Source organism: Papio anubis, chromosome 17, assembly GCF_008728515.1.
Source record: "Papio anubis isolate 15944 chromosome 17, Panubis1.0, whole genome shotgun sequence".
Lineage (NCBI taxonomy): Eukaryota > Metazoa > Chordata > Mammalia > Primates > Cercopithecidae > Papio > Papio anubis.
Genome location: NC_044992.1, coordinates 9,617,489 through 9,639,700, shown reverse-complemented (window position 1 = coordinate 9,639,700; position 22,212 = coordinate 9,617,489). Strand labels below are relative to the sequence as shown.

Genomic DNA, 22,212 nt, shown 5'->3' with positions numbered 1-22,212 from the left:
GGGTGGTCTTGGCTGTCTCCACGCCCTGGAGAGCAACAGGGTCCTGGTGCTGCCTGTTACCCTCAGGGAAAAGTGCAGACCCAAGCAGATCCAGCTGCGTCCTTGACATCTCACTCATCCTGTGCAGGACGCAGTTGCCTAGCCCAGGTCTGGGCTACTGTGGCTTCTCATAGCTCAGCAAATGGCTCGTTTGTCCTTCCAGCCGCTGGAGGCAAAAACCTTGACTCCCCTTTCTTTCTCACATTCCACATTCAGCATGTTGACAATGCAGGTTGGCCCTTCCTGCAAAACAGATCTTTAAACATAGGATCACTTCTCACCACCCCACCACTGTAGTTTTGGACTGAGCCACAGCTGCCACTACAATGCTGCTGGGCTGTTGCAGGTGCCTCCTGGCTGCTCTGCTGGCCTCTAGTCTGCTGTTTTCACAGGAAGGGTCTGATCGTATCATGTTTCTGCTTACCACAGTCCAGCGGTGCCCCATGTCGGCAGAGGGAAGCTGCGGAAGCCCTACAGTGGCTGACGTGCTACGTAATTGGGTCCCTATTACCGTCCTGACCTCAGCACCTGCTCCTCCCTGCTCGTCTCACTCCTGTGTCACTCCTGCATCTGTCCTCCACCCTCCTGGTGTTTCTTTAAATATTCCAGGTGTGCTTCCTCATCAGGGCCTTTGCAGCCCAACTCCCTGTGGGAGCTGAGTAATGGTCCCCTGAAGATGTCTACCTTCTGATCTCTGGAGCCTGTGAATATGTTACCTTCTGTGGCAGATGGGACTTTGCAGGTGTGATTAAGTTGAGGACCGGAGATGGGGAGATAATCCTGGATTATCCACGTGGGCCCGGTGTAAGCCAAGGGTCCTTACGAGAGGGAGGCAGGAGGGCCAGAGTCAGTGTTAGGAGATGTGATGTTGGAAGCAAGAGGCTGAGTAATGGGAGGAAGGGGCCGAAAGCCAAGGAATGTGGGTGGGCTCCAGAAGCTGAGAAAGGCAAAGAAATGGATTCTTTCCTAGAGCCTCCAGGAGGAACCAGCCAGCCCTGCAGATATCTTGACGTTAGCCCGGTGAAACCCATTTCAGACTTTTGACCTCCAGAACTGTAAGAGAATAAATTTTTGTTGTTTGAAGTCCCTTAGTTTATGGGAATTTGTTACAGCAGCCTCAGGATATGAATAGACCCCTTTATCTCCTTTATGTCTCTCACTCACTCTGGCAGACCCACCCCTTTACTCTGCTCTATTTTTTCTTTCCCTCCCCGTCATTTATCACCTTCCAGCACAACTGGATCATTGGCCTGTCTGTCTGGCTTGCTGTGGGTTTTGTATCTCCCCTGCTAGAATGTAAGCTCCCTTAGGCACGGATCTTTGTCCTGTTAACTGATGTATTCCAGTATCGAAACCTGTGTCTGATGTATAAGAGGTGTTCAAGAAACATCTGTCGAATAAACGAATGAATGAATATGAATGAATGATTCCTTGGTCTGGAATGCCTTCTCTTCCCATCCTTTCTGCCAGCTGTCCTCTAAGTCCACTTCAGACCCACTCCCTACCCCCAAGAGCTCTCCTGTAAGTGACTTCCCTGGCAGGATGCGGGTGGTGCTATCTGCTAGTCACCTTTCCTGCACACCCGGTGGCTGTGAGCAGCCCGGCCAGTTGCAGAGACCCACTCTGCCCAGGGCACTCTCCTTCAGCTTGCATTCTCTGGGGTAAGCCCTGCAACAGCCAGGTACTCTGGGGAGCATTCCTTTTGTTCCGTGCATTTCTTACAGATGAGTATTGTCAGAGTCTAAGGGACCCAGTTGATTTCTAAACCCAACATTTTTTTTTTTTTTTTTGAGATAGAGTTTTACTCTGTCCCCTAGACTGGAGTGCAGTGGCACAATCTCAGCTCACTGCAACCTCCGCCTCCCGGGTTCAAGCAGTCCTCCTGCCTCAGTCTCCTGAGTAGCTGGGACCACAGGCACACGCCACCGCACTCGGCTAATTTTTGTATTTTTAGTAGAGATGGGGTTTGGCCACGTTGGCCAGGCGGGTCTTGAACTCCTGACCTCAAATGATTCACTTCCCTTGTCTTCCCAAAGTGCTGGGATTACACTCATGAGCCACCATGGCGGGCCAACCCAACCTCATTTTGATGATGACATGGAGAGGTGAGGGTTCCCACCAAGGTGCTGAGCGAATTTCTAGAGCTTCCAGGTCTCAGAAGTCCTGGTTGGATGATCTGTTTGGGGGAGCTCCTTCTCTCCACTGCCATCCCCAGGGACAGCGTGAACTCGTAGAAGGTACTTAGAATTTGCGTGGATATTGGAGCCTTGGAATCTGTCATGGCTGGGGAGGTTGGTGAGTGGGGCACGGTTTTAAGGGAAGGTATGAGGTTCTCCCCAGGGTCTAGAGGTCGAGGAGACCAAAGGATATGTCTTGTTGTTAACAACAGTAGTATGGAGAATGGGGAGTTTGGAAAAAGGAAAGGAAGAAAAGACAAGAAATGGTAATGAGTATGGGCAAGAGTTGTGTGCCCACAATGGGCACCTCATGCTAGGGAACCCCCGAAGACTATGGACACTGCCAAGGAGGGGCAAGGAAGGATGAGAGAGGCCTTCTCTGTGCTGAGGTGTGCTTCCCTGGGGCACAGCTGCAGCCTGTAGAGGGTGAACAGTTAGGAACACTTCTTTCTGCCGTCTTCTCTGGGGAGGACACGTTTTGCAACACTTCCTGAGTTGGGGAGGAGGTGATACTTTGCCCCCCACCCTCCTTCAGACTGCTAATGAAGTGTGCTTAGTTATGAACCTACAGCTGTGTTTTTGCAGCGCTCCCCCGGCCTGTGCACCCGCCAGTCCCACTGGGGGCTCCCCTCCCTCCTTCCGTCCCCGGGTCCTTCCCTCTGCTGGCTGGTGACTCACTCAGCTCTTGTGCAACAGCCCAGGCTCTCGCTCAGAGAAGAGCTGTTTTCCTCCATCCCATAAGCCCCCGTCCTGATTTATGTCTTTTCATTTGGGTTAATGCTTTCCACATTTAGGTCTGGAGATTAGCGTGTGGCTCATTGCTGCAACCACCAAAACCCCAGTGCCAGCTTGGGTCTGGCACAGAGAGGCAGCCAGACAGACAGATAGACAGAGGACAGCTTCGAGCATGACCCTCGAAGCCTGTCCGTCTGCAGCTGGCCCAGCCCTGCCAGCCTCCCTGCCCCGGACGCAGAGGCAGAGTAAGGAGGCAGCCCTGACTTCTGGCTTGCCAGAGAATCGTTCTCATGCCAGTTTCCTGTGAAGGGCATGCATCTTGGAATGGTGTGAAGAGGAGATTGCCCCAAGCCTGTGAACTTCTCATTGAGGAAGCTGTGTGTCGGGAAGTGAGAGGCACAAGTTGTAGGGTGTGGAAAAATGCGATCTCTGTGGCTTTCAAAGCTATCACACAACACAATGTGTGTGTGTGTGTGTGTGTGTGTGTGTGTGGTTTTTCTCTTCTCTTTAGAACAATAATATTACCTTTGTTGCTATGGCGTTGTTATGGGGGTGGCTAATTGGACGCAGCCCTGATGCTGGCTTGTGTGTGGTGTCCATAGTGATTATCAGACGCAGCCATGGGACCTGCTTTGATTTTCTTCCCTGGAGTGAGAAGCAGGCAGAGGATCGCTCAGTGGTGGCTGTGTATACCCTGCCTTTGGTGGTGGCACCCCAGTCAGAAACGGGACCCTGAGGCTGGGATTTAGGTAAGGGGAGTACCTTTCCAAGGCTTGTTTACAGCTCAGATTTGCAGAGGACCAGGTATTTGGAAACTCCTCTTCTGAGGAAACAGATCGCAGGGTAGCACGCAACGAGGGGCCTGTTGCCTCTTGGGAGCACAGGGCTGCGTGCCCTGGTAACCTGGGCCCACTCACCTGGTAGGCACTGACTTCCTTCCCCGTGAGACTGTAGCATTGATGAAGAAGTGCGTGGTGGCTCATGCCTGTAATCTCAGCACTTTAGGAGGTTGAGCCCAGGAGTTTGAGATCAGCCTGGGCAACATAGGGAGACCTCCAACTCTACAAAAAATAGTGGAAAAAAAAAAAAAAGATTAGCCAGGCATGGTGGTGTGTGCCTGTAGCCCTGGCTACTCGGGAGGCTGAGGCAGGAGGATCACTTGAGCCCAGGAGGTTGAGGCTGCAGTGAACTGTGATTACACCACTGCACTCCAGCCTGGACAACATAGCAAGACCCTATCTTGAGAAACAAAAGAGACAGAAGTGTGTTTGGGGGTGTAGTTTAAAATTTTTGTTCAATATGTATACCCAAAAGTATATCTTTGTTAATTTTATACTTATCGAATAGGTAACATATACTCAGGTCTGATATCTGAAAGGTACAAAAAATGTAGAGTGAAAAGTTACTCTCCCTCCCATTCCTGTCCTCAACCTCTCAGTCCCCTTCCGCAGAGGCAAACAAGTGATCAGTTTCTTGTGGGTACCTCCAGAAGTAGTCCAGGAATTTCCAAATATGTTTCCATTTATTTTCCTTAACCCAGTTATTATTTTTCTAAACACAGGTGTCCCCTCTGCACTTCTGCACCTTGCTGCTGCTACTGATGCTTTTGTTAAATCATATAACATACCTTGGAGTTTAGCCAATAGAAAGAGCTTCCTCCTCCTGTTTAATGCCTGCCCCACTCATTTCACCAATGGGCATATAGGTTGATTCTAATCTTTCCGTGTTACCTTTACCTGTTGTTGCTGTGGATAGCCTGGTATATCCATCATTCCGCACGTGGGTGAGTGTCTCTGAAGGGCAAGTTTCTGAGGTTGAAAGGTTGGAGCAAAGAATATATGTGTTTGTAGTTTTGATAGAAAGGCCCAGATTGCCTCTAACAAGACTGTTCTGGCTTACACTTCTGCTAGCAACTAGTAGGAGTGCCTGCTTTCCCTTAGCCTTACCAGCATCGTGCACTTTCAGATTTTTAAAATTTCTGCATGGAAAAGTTGGTCTTTGCTTTCTGTTGAATTTCTCTCCCATGGCTCCCCGACTCAATTGCAGCCCCTCTGCAGGCGGCGAGTAGATGGGGTCCTTCCCTGCTTCCCTGGGCCATAGGGAGTGGACCCTCAGGGGATCCTCTGTCTTGCAGATCATTCAGTGGACTTGGTCTAGCCTCTCTACAGGCCAGTAGGTTATTTTACACACAGGTCTTAAGGAAAGAATCCTTTGTAACACTTGAATTTTCTACTTGTGATGACACTACTGGACTCCCTTTTCTTTTCTTTTCTTTTCATTTCTTTTCTCTTTCTCTGTCTTTCTTTCCTTCCTTCCCTTCTTTCTTCCTTCTCTCTCTCTTTTCTTTTCTTTCTTTGTTTTTTTTTTTTGTTTGTTTGTTTTTGTTTTTGTTTTGTGTTTGAGACATAGTTTCACTCTTATGGCCCAGACTGGAGTGCACTGGCACAATCTCAGCTCACCACAACCTCTGCCTCCCAGCTTCAAGCGATTCTCCTGTTTCAGCTTCCTGAGTAGGTGGGATTACAGGCATGTGTCACCATGCCCGGCTCATTTTGTATTTTTAGTAGAGATGGGGTTTCTCCATGTTGGTCTGGCTGGTCTCGAACTCCTGACCTCAGGTGATCCACCCGCCTCAGCCTCCGAAAGTGCTGAGATTACAGGCCTGAGCCACCGTGCCCGGCTAGACTCCATTTTCTACATGCTACTCCTATTATCTTTTCCTACTGCCCTCCTGTCTCTCATCTCCATCTGCCCCACCTTGCTCCTGCCTGAATCTTCCTCTTGTTTTCCAGTGTTCTGTGTCTTCTGCATCTCACTTTTCCAAAGACAGAATCTTTTCAGTGAAAAGCCCCACATGGGCAAATACTCCTGGAGAGCATCCCTCGCTGTGTGTCTTCAGTCACCTGCTCAAGGATGAATCCAGGGTGGAATTCGATGTGGTGACAGCATTTCTCTCCTCCCAGGTTTTTCTAAGTCAGGGAGCTGGAGGTGAAGCTGTAGCAAAGAATGCCTGGAGAGCTGCCCTCAGGCAGCACAGCCCGGTAGACCTCTCTGTGAGGATGCCAGTGTTCTACCTTTGTGATGCCCAATACAGTAGCCACTAACATGTGGCTGGTGTGACTGCGGAAGTGGTTCTTTCATTCGGATTAATTTATATTGAGGGGCTGTATGTGCCCACTGACGACCATACAGGAGAGCACAGCTCTAACCTGTACACTTTTAGCATGAAAATAAGAGTCTAAGAAGCACAGTGTATCTGGCCTAGGTTTCCTCAAGTTAAGACACGGCAGCAGTTTTTCATCAGGGTATCCAGGCTCCATGACCTGGTCTAATTTTGGAACTCCTGAATCTCCCGTATTGGAAACACAATTGGGGTTAGGCTGCCAGACCCACCAAGGAGGGTCACAATTCCAACTTGGAATATAGGCTTCCCTTAAAGACTTATTTATTTACTTAGAGATGGAGTCTTGCCCTGTCACCAGGCTAGAGTGCAGTGGCGCGATCTCGGCTCACTGCAACCTCTGCCTCCTGGGTTCAAGCGATTCTCCTGCCTCAGCCTCCCGAATGTATTTCTGTGTGTGTGTGTGCGTGTGTGTGTGTGTGTGTGTATTTTGAGACGGAATCTCGCTCTGTCAGCCAGGCTGGAGCGCAGTGGCGCAGTCTTGGCTCACTGCAAGCTCTGCCTCCCAGGTTCACGCCATTCTCCTGCCTCAGCATTCCAAGTAGCTGGGACTAGGGTGCCTGCCACCACGCCCAGCTAATATTTTGTATTTTTAGTAGAGACGGGGTTTCACTGTGTTGGCCAGGATGGTCTCGATCTTCTGTCCTCATGATCTGCCCGCCTCGGCCTCCCAAAGTGCTGGGATTACAGGTGTGAGCCATTTCTGTATTTGTGGTAGAGATGGGGTTTCACCATGTTGACCAGGCGGTCTCGAACTCCTGACCTCAAAGGATCCTCCCATCTCAGTCTCCCAAAGTGCTAGGATTGCAGGTGCCAGCCACCACGCCTAGCCCCGTTAAGGACTTTTGATATCCATAGATGTACATAGCAGGCACTGACGTACGAATTGTGGATACCAAAGCAAACTAGCCCTGTCTAAGTAGAGCATCTTATGTTATTTTTCTTTTTTACTCGACACGTAATGTTTTACATATCTATGGGGTAGATGTGATGTTTGGTTGCGTGTATAAAATGTATAATAATTGATAAGTCAGGGTATTTGGGATGTCTATCACCTTAGCATCTGTCATTGCTGTGTGTTGGGAACATTTCAAGTCCTCTCTTCTAACTGTTCCAAAATAGATGACATATTGTTGCTAACTGTAATCCCTCTGCTCTGCTGTCCAACATTAGAACTTATATCTTCTGGCCAGGCGCAGTGGCTCATGCCTGTAATCCCAGCACTTTGGGAGGCTGAGGCGGGTGGATCACTTGAGGTCAGGAGTTCAAGACCAGCCTGGCCAGTATGGTGAAACCCCATCTCTACTAAAAATTCAGAAATCAGCCAGATGTGGTGACACACACCTGTAGTCCCAACTGCTCGGGGGGCTGAGGCTTAGGCAGGAGAATTGCTTGAACCCGGGAGGTGGAGGTTGCCTTGAGCCAAGATGGCGCCATTGCACTCCAGCCTGGGTGTCGCAGCGAGACTCCGTCTTAAAAAAAAAAAAAAAGAACTTATATCTTCTATCTAACTATATGATTGTATCATTAACCAACCTCTCTTCATCCCCCCTCTTACCCACATACCCCTCCTAGCCTCTAGTGAACTATCTACTCTCATCTCCATGAGATCAACTTTTTTAGCTCCCACATTTCAGTGAGAGCGTGGGATCTTTGTCTTTCTATGCCTGGCTTATTTCACTTAACGTAATAACCTCCAGTGCCATTCATGTTGCTGCTAATGACATGATTTCTCTCTTTCTCATGCTGAATAGAATTCCATGGTGTATATATACCACATTTTCTTTATCCACTTGTCCATTGATGGACACGTCGGTTGATTCCATAATTTTGCTATTGTGGATCGTGCTGCAGTAAGCATGCGAGTGCAGGTATCTCTTTGATATCTTTTTTTTTTTTTTTGAAACGGAGTCTTGCTCTGTCGCCCAGACTGGAGTGCAATGGCGCAATCTCGGCTCACTGCAACCTCCACCTCCTGGGTTCAAGTGATTCTCCTGCCTCATCCTCCTGAATAGCTGGGATTACAGGCACCCACCACCACGCCCAGCTGATTTTTGTATTTTTAGTATAGAGAGGGTTTTACCATGTTGGCCAGGCTGGTCTTGAACTCCTGACCTCGTGATCCACCCACCTCTGCCTCCCAAAGCTCTGGGATTACAGGTGTGGGCCACCGCGCCTGGCCCTATTTTTGTATTTTTAAGTAGAGACGGAGTTTTATCATGTTGGCCAGGCTAGTCTTGAACTCCTGATCTCGGGTGATTCATCTGCCTTGGCCTCCCAAAGTGCTGGGATTACAGACGTGAACTACTTCGCCCAGCCTGATGTCTTTCGATATCCTGATTTCTTTTTGTTTGGATAAATACCCAGCAGTGGGATTACTGGATGGTATGGTAGTTCTATGTTTAGTTTTTTTGAGAAATCTCTGTACTGGTTTCCACAGTGGCTGTACCAGTTTGCATTCCCACCAGTAGTGTACAAGAGATCCCATTTTTCCTCATCCTTGGCAGTATCTGTTATTTTTTATCTTTTTTTTTTTTTTTTTTTTTGAGACAGAGTCTTGCTCTGTCACCCAGGCTGGAGTGCAGTGGCACAATCTTGGCTCACTGCAAGCTCCGCCTCCCGGGTTCACGCCATTCTCCTGCCTCAGCCTCCTGTGTAGCTGGGATTACAGGCGCCTGCCACTGCACTCGGGTAATTTTTTGTATTTTTAGTAGAGACGGGGTTTCCCCGTGTTAGCCAGAATGGTCTCGATCTCCTGACCTCGTGATCTGCCCGTCTCAGCCTCCCAAAGTGCTGGGATTACAGGCATGAGCCACCGCACCCGGCTATTTTTTATCTTTTTAATGATAGCCGTTCTAACTGGGGTAAGATGATAGCTCACTGTGGTTTTGATTTGACTTTCCCTGGTGATTAGTGATGTTGCGTATTTTTTTACATACCTGTTGGCCATTTGTATGTCTTCTTTTGAGAATGTCTATTCTTTTGAGAATGTCTATTTATGCCCTTTGCCTAATTTTTAATGGTTTTTTTTTTTTTTTTTTTTTTTTTTACTGTTGAGTTCCTTGTATATTCTGGCTATTAGTCCCTCGTCAGATAAATAGTTTTCAAATATTCTCTCCCATTCAGTAGATTATCTCTTCACTTTGTTGATTGTTTCCTTTGCTTTGAAGAAGCTTTTTAGTTTAATATGGTCCCATTTGTCTATTTTTGGTTCTGTTGTCTGTGCTTTTGAGGTCTTAACTGTAAAATCTTTGCCTAGACCAATGTCCTGAAGTGTTCTTTCTAGTAGTTTTACAGTTTCGAGTCTTATGTTTAAGTCTTTAATCCATCTTGAGTTGATTTTTGTATATGGTGAGAGCTAGGGGTCCCGTTTTGTTCCTCTGCATATGGATATCCAGTTTCCTCAATACCATTGATTGAAGAGACTGTCCTTTCCTCAATGTGTATGCTTGGTGCTTTTGTTGAAACTCGGCTGTAAATACATGGATTTATTTCTGGATTCTCTGTTCTGTTCCATTGGTCTACGTGTCTCTTTTTATATGGGCATCATGCTATCTGGTTACTCTGCAGTGCAGTTTTTAAATATCTGAGCTAAATACAAATACAAATCCTCCAGAATCTGAAACTTTTTCAGGACCTATATGATGCTCAAAGAAAATGCTCACTGGAGCATGCGTTAAATAGAAAATCATACTGCATGGTAGACGCACTTGACAGCAATAAGTTAAGGATACCCTGAGAATGACCCTGTACGGTAGATGCACCGGAATATGTGTGCGGATTTCCATGCTAAAGAATCAGGGAGTGGCCAACTCAGAGATTTATTCCTTATCTATGAGGAACATCTGAGCCCTTGGCCCGTTCAGTGGAACACAGGCCATATGGAGGACCAAGGCCCTTTGTTTTGGGCTAAATGAAGGTGGCCAGGTGGAGGTTGTTAGGGAGAGGGTGCAAAGTGAAAATGCTCTATAAACTGCATGCTTTAGGCAAGCGCTTGCAGTTCTCCTGCCTAGCTGGCTACACTGGGCCGTGTGGTTCTTCTGCCAAGCCCTCCACTGGACTGTGGTAAAGTGATTCTGCCCAGCCCCCTCCTGGACTGTGTGTAAGGTAGTTCTCCTGCCCAGCCCCCCACTGGACTGTATATCAGCTACTTCTCCTTCCCAGCCTGCCACCACTGGACCACTCTGTATGTAAGTTTCCCACTAGTAAAACCCTGTGTCTCATCTTTGGCCTCTTGAACCTGGGGCCATTCCTATAAAGGTTAATGGAGGCCCAGCAAGACAGACACGTAGAACTTCACCTTGTCGTGTTATGTAAGAGGAAGTGTGTTAGTTTCCCATTGCTGCTGTAACGAATGCCACAAACGGAGTGACTGAAAACACATTCATTTACTCAGTTTTAAGGTTCCAAAGTCTGAAATAAGTCTTACAAGGAGAATCTGTTCCTTCCATTTTTCATCCTCTTGAACTCCTTTCTTGGTGCCTGTTTCCAGCTTGGTGTAAGGAACCACCTTACCACAGTCCAGTGGTTGGGGGGCGGGGGGGGGCTGGGCAGGAGAATCACCCCTTACAGCCCAGTGGGGGGATATCAGCCTCTTTCTTCTTTGACCTTGTCTTCCTCTTAGACCCTTGTGATTGCATTTAGAACCTACCCAGATAATCCAGGATAACTCTCCACCTCAAAATCCTTAACTCAGTCACACCCTGCAAAGTCCCTTTTGCCATATAAGGTAATGTTCACAGGTTCTGGTGATTAAGATGTTAATACTTTGGGAGGGAGCGCTTTCAAGCCTACCACAGCGGGTACCTTTTAGTAATTGAAGAAGAGCAGGCTTGTGTGAGAGGAGGTTATTCGCCTAGTCGGTCACTCCCCAGGTGTTCTGAGTTGGTGGAATTGGTTAATTGATCTTTAGAGGCTAGGAAGGGTGTGTGGGTGGGAGGGAGGATGAAAAGAGGTTGAGCTGTTCATGTTGAAGGTCTGATGCTCTAAAGATGCAAATCTCAAATCTCCTAAAGAAGGTGGAAAAAGCGCAGAGACTCAGACTCTACCCTGCTTCCGTGAGCCTGGACCTCTGTGTTCTTCATTAGCCCTCCCGGTGATTCTGATCCTCGGCAAAGTTTGAGACTGTTGAATTTTAGACGTGGTCTCAGGGATGAGCTGTGTGCCTGCACGTGGGACGTGAGACTTCTTGAGTAAGAGCCACAGCTGGGCTGCAGACAGGTGCTGGAGATCAGAGGAGGGGCCCGTGTCTGCGGAGGAGCTGCCACCTGAGCCACACCTGGAAGGCAAGAGAAGGTGTGGCCTCCCCTGACAAGCAGGGCAGGTGCTCCAAGCAGAGGGAGAGGCCTTGCCAGCAGCACCGAGGTAGGAATACGCATGGCACATTTGGGGATGTGGAGGCCATTTGGGACCAGAAGGTGGAGGAACAGGGAGTTGATCTGACAAGAGGCATGTTAGCAGGAATAACCTGCTAATGTTTGTAGGGTTGGCTGGAGGGCAGAGGTAGGATTCTGTTTAAGGTACTGCCCAGGAGGAGTGGATAAAGGCCCCGCCTGGGTGGTGGCAGGGACATTGATGAAAAGGTGATGGTTATGAGAGGTTCGAGAGGAAATACGAACGTGACATGGTCTGGCAATCCACTAACACTTTTTGAGCAGAGTCTTCGGGCAGGTGCAGGATGAGGAACTGGAAAGCAGTGGTGAGTAAGACTACCCAGGTCCCTGATCTCACGAGTATACTTTGGGGTGGAGAGGTGGGGTAGAGTCGGGGAATAAGCCGACAGACACAAACAAGAAAGGCATGAGCTAGTGGTACGTGCTCTGCAGAGTTACACGGGCTCGTGTGGTTGGGAGGAAGTGGTTGGCTTCTTTGGATTGGGAGCTTAGGAAAGGCCTCTCTGGGGCAGTGACGCTTACACTGTTGTCTGGATGACAAGAAGCAGCTGGCCATGGGGAGGGGAAGGGGAATGGCATTCCAGGCAGAGGTGACAGCAAGTGCAAAGGTGTGACGCAAGATCAGACCAGCCCCATCCTGGGAACACGAGAACAACACAGTCCAATAGAACTTTCTGCAGGGACGGGGATGTTCTAGGCCTGTGCCATCTAACATGGTAGCCACTAGTCACGTGGGACCTCTGAGTACTTGCAGGATGGCTAGGGAGACTGAGGAACTGCATTTTATTTGAGTTTGAATAAGAGTCAAATCTGGGCTGCAGGCAGGTGCTGGTGATCAGAGGAGGGGCCCGTGTTTGTGGAGGAGTCACCACCTGAGCCACACCTGGAAAGCAAGAGAAGGTGGGGCTTCCCCCTAAAAGCAGGGCAGGTGCTGCAAGCAGAGGGAGAGGCCTTACGAGCGGCATCAGGGTAGGAATACGCATGGCACGTTTGCATTCTATTTGAGTTTGAATGAATTTGATTTTAACTTCAAGTAGCCGTATGTGGCCAGGGTCTCCTGCATTAGACAGCACAGAGCTAGAAGGTCAGGGTGGCTGGAGGGGAAGAGCAGAAAACGGTGTAAGGCGAGGTAGTTAGAGGCAGGCTTTATTGCTTTATGAATTAGGATAAATGGTTTTTTTTTTTTTTTTCTAGGAGTAGCGCATAAGCCTTGGGATGATTTTAGTTACAAGGCTGACATAATTTGATGAATGTTTTATAAGTTCCCTCTGGCTGCAACGTGAGAATGAATTGGAGGGGATGAAAAGTGGAACAAGGAGATCATCGTAATAATATAGGGAACGGCGTGGCAGCAGTGGAGAAGGAAAATGTGGACGGATCAGGATGTTTTAGAGATAGAACTGATAGGTGAGAGGAACTGGATGTGGAAGGTGTGTGGACTTGAGGATCCTAGATTTTGGGGAGTAAGCAGCAGGATGGATGGATGGTGGTACCGTTTACTAAAATGGGGTGTGGAGAGCAGGTCTAGTTTTGTTTTTGGAAGTGAAGAAAATGAGTTGTTAGATTCTTTAGATTCCTCCTGAGCATCAGCATAGGGATGGTAGGAAGCCAGGTGGCCATGGGTCTGGAGAGCTGGGACAGGTCAGGGCTAGAGATATGCATTTAGAGTCATTGGGAATAGAGAATGTCTGAAGCTATGGAACAGGGTCAGGCCATTACAGGAAGTGAGTAGATAGAAAAGAGGAAGGGCGGCCGGGCACGGTGGCTCACGCCTGTAATCCCAGCACCTTGGGAGGCCGAGACGGGCGGATCACGAGGTCAGGAGATCAAGACCATCCTGGCTAACACGGTGAAACCCCGTCTCTACTAAAAATACAAAAATTAGCCCAGCGCGGTGGTGGGCGCCTGTAGTTCCAGCTACACGGGAGACTGAGGCAGGAGAATGGCGTGAACCTGGGAGGCGGAGCTTGCAGTGAGTGGAGATCGCGCCACTGCACTCCAGCCTGGGTGACAGAACGAGACTCCCTCTCAAAAAAAAAAAAGGGGGGGGGCAGGAGTGAGCTCTGGGCACTGTGACATTTAAGAACACACAGAGAATGATCCAGAAAGGTGGCTGGGAGATGTCACAGGAGCCCAGGGCAGTCATGGTTTCTGGAAACAGGGGACGCTGAATGTTGCTGGCTGGCCAAGGACTCTAGAAGAGAGACCAGTGCCCTTGGATTTGGTGACAACATGGAGGTCATTGGTGACATTGAGGAGAGTAGGCTCAGTGGAGTGGGAAGGAGTGAATTGGAGGTAAGAGATTCAAAACTGTGACTACAGGCAACATTTTTGGTGAAAGTTTTTGCTGTTAGGAGAAGGAAATGAATAAAGGACTGGAGAACTGGGGTCAAAGGATATATTTATCTCTAATTTTTTAAATTTAAAGATAGGTGTTCTGTGCTGATAGGTAGAAAGCAGGTAGGTTGCCTTGGTAGGAGGAGTTACTGTTGTGGGAGGGAAGGCTGCGAGCGTGGGCTCTGATGTGGCTAGGATGGATTTGGGTTGTGGGTTGATGAGCAGCTATTATTGGGTTGCTCTTTTTTTCTTTTCTTTTTTTTTTTTTTTGAGATGCAGCCTTGCTCTGTCACCCAGGCTGGAGTGCAGTGGTGCAATCTTGGCTCACTGCAACCTCCGCCTCCCGGGTTCAAGCAATTCTTCTGCCTCAGCCTCCCTAGTAGCCGGGATTACAGGCGTGTGCCACCACACCCAGCTAATTTTTGTATTTTTGCTGGAGACGGAGTTTCACCATGTTGGCCAGGCTCTTCTTGAACTCCTGACCTCAGGTGATCCACCCGCCTCGGCCTCCCAAAGTGCTGGGATTACAGGTGGGAGCCATTGCGCCTGGCCGGATTGATTCCATCTTTCTAAGTGAAGTGTGATTCAAAACATTTTCCATCATCTGAGAAATGAAATTGTTGTTTTGGAAAATGGAAAACAATCTCACTGGGCAACTAGAGTAGGGTTGCTAGATGGCATGAACTGTGCTTCTTAGATCTGAATGTGCAAACCAACCACCGGGGGGTTGCTTGGTTTGTTTGAGACAGGGTCTCACCGTATCACCCAGACTGGAGTGCAGTGTTACAGTCACAGCTCTCACTGCAGCCTCTACTCCCCGGGCTCAGGTGATTCTCCCACCTCAGCCTCCTGAGTAGCTAAGACCACAAGTGGGCACCACCAGGCCTGGCGAATTTTTTTGTGGAGGAGGGGGTTTGCCGTGCTGCCCAGGCCGGTCTCGAACTCCTGGCCTCTAAGCAATCTGCCCACCTCAGCCTCCCAAAATGCTGGGATTGTAGGTGTGAGCCACTACGTCCGGTCAGGATTTGTTAAAATGCAGATTCTGCATTTCTAACAAGCTTCTAGGCGACAGGAATGCTGCTGGTTCCTCCCTGCCTCCTGCTCTGAGGATCAAGATTCCACAGCCCTTCTTCAACAGGAAGTTTAGGAAGAGACACAGTTTCCTAAAACGTGTCCAGGATATGCCTCATTCCTTGCCCGTTGAACTTACATTTAGGGCAGAGTAAGCAAGAGTTGAGTGCCTGTTTGAGATTTGTGACTCTCCATTCAAATGGGTCTTGTCAATGTTGGAATTATCTGGGGAACATAAAAACCCAGAAACCAAACCAAAATACAGGGCCTGGGTATTTTGATTTTGATGGAGGTTGTGAATTAATTGGTATAGGGTGTGTCCTGGGTACCCTAGTTTTAAAAATCTCCTCTGGTAATTCAGCTGTTCATCCAGGCTTGAGAAGTCTGGATTTAAAATACCAGGTCAGGGGATGACCATTGGTGTAGGCAGCCAAGGTAGTGGGGAGGCAGGGCTGCCCCTAGAATGTGTGGGCCCTTGTTTATATAAGCAATGTGGGTCACTCAAAATCAGCATGCGGAGGCCTAGAGTGCTGCTCAATCTTGCATAGTCCCACCAAAGAGATACCACGTCAGGTACCTGACTAAGAGATTAGACTACTATGCTGGGAACTCTGATTTTCATGGCTGGGACAGTAGGAATTACTTCTCCTTGAAAATTCCAGACTCTTTGTACAAATTACCCTTAATTTAAGCTGAATTGGTATAGCATAATTCAGGGGTCACCTTGTGCTCCCCTCTAAATTAGAAGGCTGAATTTCAGTGGTCAACAATGGGGAAGATGCTTTCTTTTTTTTTTATTTTTTTAACAGGCACTCTTTCGTCTCTTCCTTCTAGATTCATCAGATTCTTTCAGTCAGTTTTCAAAACTCAGATCTGGTTTGTTTTGTTCCTTGAAAAAAATTTATTGATATAATACCACAGTCTCTGAGCTAAACAGTGACCCTATAGGCACACCATTCAGAGCTTCTTGGGATGTCTGGTTTACCTTATGCACGGGCTCTATATGGGGAGGGAGTTGCTTAGATGGTTCTGCTGGTCTCTGCTGGTCCCAGGCCCCTTAGAAAATTTCAAAGAAGGCAATCAGAGGGCAGGGCCCCATGTACCAGGTAGCCTGGCCAGGAACAAAGGCAGAAGCACAAAGAGCATGAAAAACTGAGAAGCCAACTTAGATGGGTCCTGGCATCCATTTGCCAAAACCCATGGTGGGAACAGTGATAGAAGTCAGGGGCTAATGCTTCCGTTAACCAATGAGAGGGAGTGCCTGGAAGCGTCAGCCATGACTATAACAAGGATTGTGGTAAAGTCTGATGGACCCCGGATTTTAAGTGGTGGCAGCCCAAGTTAAACCAGCTGAGTGACAGTAACAATGTGTGGGGTGCAGGGATTTGTTGGCCCTCATGAATGAATGACCACAGGCATGTGGCTGTAGGTACAGCCCGTTCTAGAGATGTGTTAGGTGGCCTCTAAGATGGCTTTCTGTGCTCCCTGCCTCCTGGTCACTCTTGTGTAATCCCTTCCTCTTGAGTGTGGGTGGGACGCAGTGACTTGCTTCTAACAATAGACATGATGGAATGTCATTCAGAGCAGGTAACGAAATGGCTTCCGCCATGCTTGTTTTCTCTTGCCTGCTTGCTGGTTGGCTCTGAGGTGAGCTGTCCTGGGGAGAGACGCATGTGGCAAGGAACTAACAAATGCCTCAACAGCCTCAACATGAATGAATTTGGGAGCAGTTTCTCCTCCGATTGAGACTTTCGGTGACTATAGCCCTGGCTGACATCTTGACTGTAGCCTTGGGGGAGACCCTGGGTAAGGCTCAGGGTCTGGGAAAACCATGCCTGAATACCCGCTTCCCAGAAACTGAATCCATAAATGACCATATTTGTTTTTGTTTTTTTGAGATGGGGTCTTGCTATGTTGCTCAGACTGGTCTGGACCTCCTGGGCTCTAGAGATCCTCCTACCTCAGCCTTCCAAGTAGCTGGGATTATAGGCATGAGCCACTGCACGCGGCCGAAAGACTGTTGTTTGAAGTCACTCATTTTTGGGCGGATTTTTTACACCCAACAAATAACTAATAGAAGAAGCAAAGGCAGTGTCATCAGAAATCTCCATCTCTAGGCTTTGCATCCCTCTGTTTTAGCTTTGTTTTCTAGCTTAGCAGTCTTCTCAGAAAACCCTTTTATCCTGCTTTGGAATTAGAAACTTTCTGATTCTGAAAACTTTCTGATTCTAAAGACTTTAGAATCTTTCTGATTCTAAAACTTCCTGATTCTAAAGACTTTGTAATTCCGAAGAGGGGAACAAAACCAGGAAAGTCACTGAACAACTTTCAGATGGAGCCTGGATGGGGGGTTGGGAGGTGGATCAGCCCCATTCTCACCACCTGGGCTGAGAAGCGAGCAAGGGTGGTGCCCAAAGGAAATCCAAGTCAGCTGATACCTGAGGGAGGCGAACGAATGTCTACCCACAGCGGTAACTGGTAAGATTTGGTAGTAGTGATGGAATCCTTGCTCTCACCTGGATGGGATTTGAGAGATCTGGTCTAGCTGTCAGGCAGAGATGGAAGCAGGATGGTTAGTGTTAGAGAAGCTGCAGAGACCTGAAGGAATGGGGGCAGAGAGGAGGCCTCTGGAAAGTGGCGTTCTGTGTTGAGCTTTGTGTGCGTCCATGTGCTTGAATCCACACAAAGAGAGAAAGATGGTAAAGAAATCAAGATGAACAGATACAGATCATTTCTTTGAGTGTCCGGCAACATGTTTTTGATCATCTGTGCTAAATAGGAGATAAGGTTGAGCTAGAAATGTAATGAAATCAACCACAAAAAGTCAAGGATGTAAAGAACTGTGTGTAAATTGTTCATTCCAATTATATTTTAAACCGGAATAATTCCACTGAGTCTTCTTTTAACCCAAAGTTTTCATTTCCTCCTTCTGAGCCCTTAAACTCCTAGCAAGGAGGATAATAGATGGATCTCAACCTTCTCTTTTATTGTCTCTTTCCATTCCTGATCTTCTATGTAAGTGCTAAGGAACTGGACTAAGAAGCTAAGAATATTCCTTGAACCCATTAGGAGAGAAGAATGTTCTGGCCCTCCACTGTCCTGTTACATGCTTTTAGAGATTGACACAGTCTTAAGTCTTAAGTGAATTGGGAAGAAAGATAACTAATTGTACTCTTAGGTTTTGAATATATTAGGTTGGAGAGAGGGTATAGCTTTGGGGAGAAGGCCAGGGCAGAGGGCACCTAAGGACTGGGACACTTAGGCGCTGCACCCAGGGTGACGAATCTTGCAAAAGTCACAGAGATTCAGCTTCCCTTTCAAAACAAAGCGTTATGTATGTACACACATTTGCAGTGTTATATCTGGCTATGCCTTGCCCGAGATGGGTCTCTTTCGTATTGTATTGAATGTCTCCCCTCCCCCCCGCCTCCAAAGAAAAGTGCATTGGAGGAGAAGTGAAGCAATCTAATTCCTTCTTCGCTTTCAGCACCCCCAGTGCAAGGTGCCCTGCAAGGGCCGGGCGCGGTGGCTCAAGCCTGTAATCCCAGCACTTTGGGAGGCCGAGGCGGGTGGATCACGAGGTCAGGAGATCGAGACCATCCTGGCGAACATGGTGAAACCCCGTCTCTACTAAAAATACAAAAAACTAGCCGGGCGTGGTGGCGGGCGCCTGTAGTCCCAGCTACTCGGAGGCTGAAGCAGGAGAATGGCGTGAACCCGGGAGGCGGAGCTTGCAGTGAGCCGAGATCCGCCACTGCACTCCAGCCTGGGTGACACAGCGCGAGACTCCGCCTCAAAAAAAAAAAAAAAAAAGAGCCACTCCAGGGTGGTAGAAAGATGCTGCCCTCGGATCACTTAACAGCGTGACGGTGTTTAAACTTTTCACCCGCCAGAAAGGTTTGCAAAGTCCCTGCCTGCTGTGGCTGTATACCCTGCTGCAGGCAGATCTGCCTGTTTTGGCGTCTGTGGTAGAAGCCTCACAGGGCCATGTGGAACCTGTTTTGGGGCGAGCTCCCTGGGAATGCACCCCAAGCTTAGCAGTGGGCTGGTGGAACAGGCGCTGTTTGGTAAACAGGGGTGGGCAGAGGGAGGGTTTGGATGGGTGTGTCTCCACCTCCCTATGCATTTTCTGATGACTCACAGGCTTATTACTGGAAGGAGCCTCTGAGATAGATCATTAAATCCAGCAGGCTTGTTTCACAAGCATAAGGAGACAGGGCTTAGAGAAAGTCCTGCTACTAGCTAATGCAGAGGTGATATTCGGTACCCATCTCTCGCCTCCATGCCCGTGGCCACAACTCTGCCCCTCATCTAACCTGTTTTATCTGTATTCTTTTTTTTTTTTTTTTTTTTTTTTTTTTTTGAGATGGAGTCTCGCTCTGTTTTCCAGGCTGGAGTGCAGTGGTGCAATCTCGGCTCACTGCAAGCTCCCGGGTTCGTGGTATTCTCCTGCCTCAGTCTCCCAAGTAGCTGGGACTACAGGCGCCCGCCACCACACCCGGCTAATTTTTTGTATTTTTAGTAGAGACGGGATTTCACTGTGTTAGCCAAGATGGTCTAAATCTCCTGACCTCGTGATCTGCTCGCCTTGGCCTCCCAAAGTGCTGGGGTCACACCTGGCCACCTGTTTTATCTGTACTCTGAAGGAGAGTGCCTGGCGAGGGATGTGCCCACTTTCCATGGCTCTCAGCCAATCCTTGTAGCTCCTGTCATACCTATTGTGGCATATAATCCCGCTTTACACATTTCCTATGCCATCTCGGCTGCTGGGACAAGAAGGCCTGACCCACCTCTTGCAAACAAAGGCTTCTTTCTTGCTTGGAGCCTGGATCACCTCATCACCCTGCATCCACGTTAGGTTCATTCTTTGTGGTGGATGGAGAGATCTGGGCAAAAGCAGCCACTACAGGACAGCATGGAAGAGAGCAATGGGCAGCCCTGCCAGCACCGGGCGAGTGGAGAGTTGTGGCTGGAGGTGTCTTTTGGCATCAGCTGAGGAGGCCACCTCTTGCTCTCCTGGCCCAGCTAGTCCTAGAGGGAGGTCCCCACAGCTGTCCCTACCCCTTGCAACCTGCAGCCCCTGCTCACTCTTGATTCCATGTGCTCTGGCTGCCCAAGAGTCCCCTGAGGAGAAGAAAATAATGGGGGCATGGAGAGGCACAGAAGTTTGGGGGGCACCCCAGGGTCTCTTGGGCACAAGGAGGCGAGTCCCAATGTACACTTTTTTTCCCCCCCAGAGACAGAGTCTTGCTCTGTCACCCAGGCTGGAATGCAGTGGCGCAATCTTGGCTCGTTGCAACCTGTGCCTCCTGGGTTCCAGTGACTCTCCTGGCTCAGCCTTCCAAGTAGCTGGGATTACAGTCGCCCACCACCACCCACGGCTCATTTTTGTACTTTTAGTAGAGACGGGGTTTCGCCATGTTGGCCAGGCTGGTCTCGAACTCCTGACTTCAGGTGATCCGCCCGCCTTGGCCTCCCAAAGTGCTGGGATTACAGTGGTGAGCCACTGCGCCTGGCCCCCAGTGTACATTTTTTTACCATCCACTCCCCGACCCAGAGCGAGGGCAGAGGTTGCCTAGTGTGAACCTGCTGTACCTGCCTGCAGATTCCCATAGAAACGCAGAGCCCGTGTGGGTTATTATGCCTCTGAGGTCATGAGTTTGTAAAAATGTGAAAAACTCAGCAGCCTGGAAGGGAGCTCATGGAGGTCAGGGCTTTGCGTATGTGCCCTGCAAGAGCTGCTGCATCTGCTTCACCTGATTTGTGTGGCCAGTGTGTCCTGCTCGCCCTGCTTTTTTGGAGGTGAGCTGTGTGCCCAGCGTCCTCTCGTCACCCTGGGAATGTGGCTGTGTGTAAGATCTACACCTGGCAGACCCCCGAGAGACTGAGTAACCCCATCTGGAGAGTCTGTCTTCTACTCTGCCATCTTCTTCCCATTCAGCCGAGCAAGTATTTTTTGAGTCACCTCCTGGGTTCATGCAGAGAGGGTTTGAGTGGGCCCTGACCACTGCCATAGGAGCTTGAAGTCTTGTTGGAAGAGCCAAGTTCAAGCAGGGAACTGTAGTAAATGTATTCAGAATGTTCTAGGGGCTTGCAGAAGGGAGAGGAAGGTGAGGAGGCCTCAGAGGAGTAGGATTCCCAGAGACTAGAGAGGGAAGGCAGCCCAGCGCCAGAGATCGGCGTGGCCAGAGGCACAGAGGCATCAGAGGAAGGCTTGGGAATTCAATAAGGCAGCTGGCTTGAACAGTTTTTTGGGGTATTTGTTGTGATTTTGATTTAGAACATGTCTGGCATAGCTGAGGGGTGAGGGGATGGTGAGATGAACAGGGAAGGAAGGAAATTGCAGCCTCGGATGGGACTCTTTCTGTTGCAGAGGTTAGAAAACCAGCCCAGTACGGCTTAAGCCAAGAAGGGCGTGTTTTGGATGCCACTCTTGGATCCATATGTTCTAGGGCTACAGGATCCAAAGATGTCAGGATATATGCTTTCCCACTTGAGCTGCACGTTGAAAACTGGCAACTCCAGACTGGCATCCTCCCTGCTTTGGCAAAAGCCAGCTCCTTTTCTATAAGATGAAGCCCCATGGAATGGAGTGGCTTTTCAGAACCAGGTGCCGGTTCTGAATTGACTGGGTGATGGCCTTCGGCCTGGATCTGTTGGGTGGGTAGTGCTGTCCATACCTGAGAACGGAGAGGTGCGGCTGCGCGCAGGAAAACGGAGCGCCATGCTTGGAAGAAGGCGACTGTGGGGTATGCAGGCCAAAGTAACAGGTTACCCACTGGTTCACCACAATGTTGAAGATCCCTGAAGGACTTGTGCTTGGATTTTGTGTGTAGGGTTCATCAGAAGTTATTTTGAGTAAGGGGACCCTCCCCTGGCAAACAGAAGAGGGGAGACATTTGGAGGCACAGAAAAAACTTGGAGAGATCTTGGCAGTTGAGTAGAGATTTGGGAAGTGGTTGACTGTAGGGAATTTGATAGACGGAAAAATCTGATTTTGGTTGGGCTTCTACGGACTGTAACATAGGAAATACATATATGTGGCAGAGACTGATTGGGGCAAACCGAATTTGGCTTTGCACATCCTGAATGTGAGGTGTCGGTGGCCTGTGATTCTCAGACTAAGTGTGGTTTATCAGACAAGTTGGGGCCCTGGCGCAGACTTGGGAGTGATCTACAGAGATGCTGCTGAGGGAGCAGATGAACCTGGCAGGAGAATGCAGTGGGGGAGAAAGCAGGACTGGGGATGGAGCCCCGAGGAACATACCCGCAATGGGCA

The 22,212-nt window shown here is 49.0% G+C and overlaps 1 protein-coding gene across 2 annotated transcripts in view; it reads left to right on the top strand.

Annotated features, from left to right (window-relative positions):
• The window catches only part of GAS7 (growth arrest specific 7), a 284,928-nt gene that overhangs the window by 82,960 nt on the left and 179,756 nt on the right, over positions 1-22,212 (top strand). Inside the window, exon 1 of one of the 2 annotated variants that reach the window (XM_021928735.2) lies at positions 2,069-3,700. The exons of the other annotated variant lie outside the window; for it this stretch is intronic. The gene's annotated coding sequence lies outside the window, so the exon portion shown is untranslated. Of the gene's footprint in view, positions 1-2,068; positions 3,701-22,212 lie in introns of those variants that run through there. 2 annotated transcript variants of the gene reach the window in all.